Genomic DNA, 3,027 nt, shown 5'->3' on the forward strand with positions numbered 1-3,027 from the left:
AGACCTGAAATATTTCAGTTGGTGTGCAATGAATCTGAAATATATGAGATTCATTTTTATCATAACATTATGGAAAATAATGACCTTTATCACAATATGCTAATTTTTTTGAGAAGGACCTGTATAAATAAACTTAACTGAATTAAATCTGATGAACCAGATTCTACAAAGACATCTATATTTAAAATTCTATATTTTCTGCTTCATTTGATGTTTTGCACTCATTGGGTCTATCTTTATTGTTCAATTTAGATAAGTGGTTTTGTTTCTTGCATAATTTTATTTGAGTGATTTAAAGTTTAATTCTTGTTTTGTGATTTGTACATCTGTGTGTTAGAATTAAGTTGAACTAAAGGCTCTTCTTTAAACATATTTGAGGGAAATATTCCTGAGATCCAATAATTTCTTTTTATAATTTTTCAGCAGAGTTAACTTTAATTAACAGATTATTTAATAAAGTCAAAATGAAAACAGGATTTCATGATAAAGCCGGCACCGTTTATTTTAAAAATTTATACATAAAATGTTTTTTTTTTAAAAAAAAACGTTTCCACACTTCGTCCCGGTTCTCACGCCTGCCAGGTCTCGGAATCCAGCCTTTGAGTACACAAGGCCCAGGCCCGGGCCCTGGCCTCACGTGCGTCAACGGGTTGGCAGCTCGTATAATTCTCCACGGTGACTAGTTTGCGCAAATTTTGTCGTCGGTCACCAAACATAAAAAAAAAAAATGCATGGACTTCAGCATTAAAAACTGTGTTGTCATTATTGTTTTTAAAAATCTTAAAAGTAGATCCAGCCGCTGCTCCGAGTTCAGAGAAATTGCAAATGGCGGATCAGTGAAAAGTTTCTGAGAAATCCAGTGACTCCTCCCCCTGACCAATCAGTGACTGACAGTGTTCTGACGTCATGTTTAGGTGCCAACTCAGCACGAACAGTCCCACCAGAAGCAGGGACATAAAAAAAGGGGGTTGAATCAGCCTCAAATCAGCGAAAAAGTACTGCAGGAATAGGGATCTTTCCGTGGTGAGCTGAGCAGAGCTGGGGCTGAGTAGGAGCGGTTTGGAGAGGCCAGACTGAGATGGTTTGGACACGTCCAGATGAGAGATAGTGGGTCTATCAGCAGAAGGAACTTAGAAATGCAGCTGCCAGGAAAAAGACAAAGAGGAAAGACAAAGAGGAGATATACTGTATGGATGCTGATAGAAGATTTGGAGGTAGTTGGAGTGAGGACAGAGGATGCAGAGGACAGAGTGAGATGGACTCACTGTGGAGACTGTTGAGGAAAAAGCTAAAAGATGATGAAAAAAATTGTAATCTAAAGGAACTTCCTGGCTGATATTTTTAATTGCTGTATGAAATAGAGCATAATTAGACAGCAGGTGACATGGAATAAGGTTACGGGCCAGCTCTTGACCTGAGGCCACCAGTCGACAAACAATGAAACCAACCACATTTGTTGAAGTGAAAAAAAGACTTTAGACGCAACCTAACTGCGTTATTAATGTGTTGTAGCACATTATGAAGTGTAAAAAATGACTAAAAATAGGAATTGTGGTTGATTATTGTAAAACATCATATGTTCTGAGAAAAGAAGGTTTTAGGCTCATATGCAAATGAAAATTTCCTGGAAGCAAATGTGCTGCAACAGATGTGCATTGACTGCGTACGCTGAACAAGTACGACTGACTTAAGCCATTTTAGCAACAGATTTGAGAGCTTTGTAATTTTATCATGTCGTATTTGGAAAATAATGCTTATTCAGATCAGTTGGTGGATGATTATAAAACTATTATGCCAACACAAACCCAGCAGCAGGTTATTAATCTACCGCGATGAAGGCTCAATTTGAACTGACCATCATCAAAAACCAAGTCATCTTCATCCACACTTTCACAATCACTGATGACAATATTACACACCTCTAAGGATGAGTTCCACAGTGTAAAATCTCTGTTTGTGGTTAGCACATTTTGCAGGACAGCTTTCCTCCCAGTTTTGACCAGGTAAACTGTTCCATAAGGTATACCAACGTTTCTGATGAAAAAAGGAGGCCAATCCACTGGTTCTGCCAATGTTTCCAAACTTACCCAACCTCCCAGGTTATTTGCATGCCAGATCTGACAAGCACCTCAGATGTAATTACAGATGTGACAAGAACGCTTTTCTCCTTTTTGATAACAAAGCTGAATTACAGATGTGCTCTGCAAGGTTTGCATTTAAAATTGCAGCAACTACTGCATAGTCAAGAAAATAGCATGTCTAACTGTATGCTCCCCCAAAAAATCGCATAACATGGTTACCAACAAAGAATTGAGAACGTTCATGCCAATCGCTTCCGCACCGTTTGCACCAGAGGAATCCATAATCGTCACTGAACTCTGCATATCACGATTGATAAACCCACTTACAAAACATAATTTCCACCACACTAATTGCTTTTAATAGTCGTCTCTACTCTACATCATGCTGTCTAAAACAGGTCCCTCTTAAATGAGTCCTCATGACTCAATGGGACTACCTGAATAAAGGTTAAATAACTAAATAAAACGTATTTAAACCAGTAGCCTTACGTAAGCGTTCATTGCAAAGCTAACAAAAGTGAAAAAAAAAAAAAAACCCGAGTATCCTCGTGGGATGTCGATATAACTTTTCAGCTGGAAATCCAAACTATCATTAAGACAAAACATTTGTTTAAATTTACTGTCAAGCTGTACTTAAAATGCCACATTTATCGTGAAATCATAGCTGTTAATAGCAAACATCGTCCACGACCTGGCCGACGGTGGCCTGCGCTAAGCTAACGTTAGCTTTATGGCTATAAGGCCCAATAGCTGTCCGCTTTAGCCTTAGCTCGTGCGTCGCAGTTAGGCCTCGAATGCAACTTTTTTCCATCATTTTTTCATAAAATAGCCTATTGAACAATGGCCGAACTTACACAACGGACAAATGCTGGAACAAAATCGAAAGTGCAGAGGAACACACTGCAAATGGGTCCGGCTTCGGTTAAATTCAGTGAAGCGTCGAGTT

The 3,027-nt window shown here is 38.7% G+C and overlaps 1 protein-coding gene across 2 annotated transcripts in view; it reads right to left on the minus strand.

Moving 5' to 3' along the window:
* rbm12bb (RNA binding motif protein 12Bb) overlaps positions 1-3,027 on the minus strand; it is a 24,090-nt gene that overhangs the window by 9,022 nt on the left and 12,041 nt on the right. Inside the window, exon 1 of one of the 2 annotated variants that reach the window (XM_037676333.1) lies at positions 2,936-3,020. The exons of the other annotated variant lie outside the window; for it this stretch is intronic. The gene's annotated coding sequence lies outside the window, so the exon portion shown is untranslated. Of the gene's footprint in view, positions 1-2,935; positions 3,021-3,027 lie in introns of those variants that run through there. 2 annotated transcript variants of the gene reach the window in all.

The sequence above is a fragment of the Nematolebias whitei genome, chromosome 5 (assembly GCF_014905685.2).
Source record: "Nematolebias whitei isolate Nwh7 chromosome 5, NemWhi1, whole genome shotgun sequence".
NCBI classification, from domain to species: Eukaryota; Metazoa; Chordata; class Actinopteri; order Cyprinodontiformes; family Rivulidae; genus Nematolebias; species Nematolebias whitei.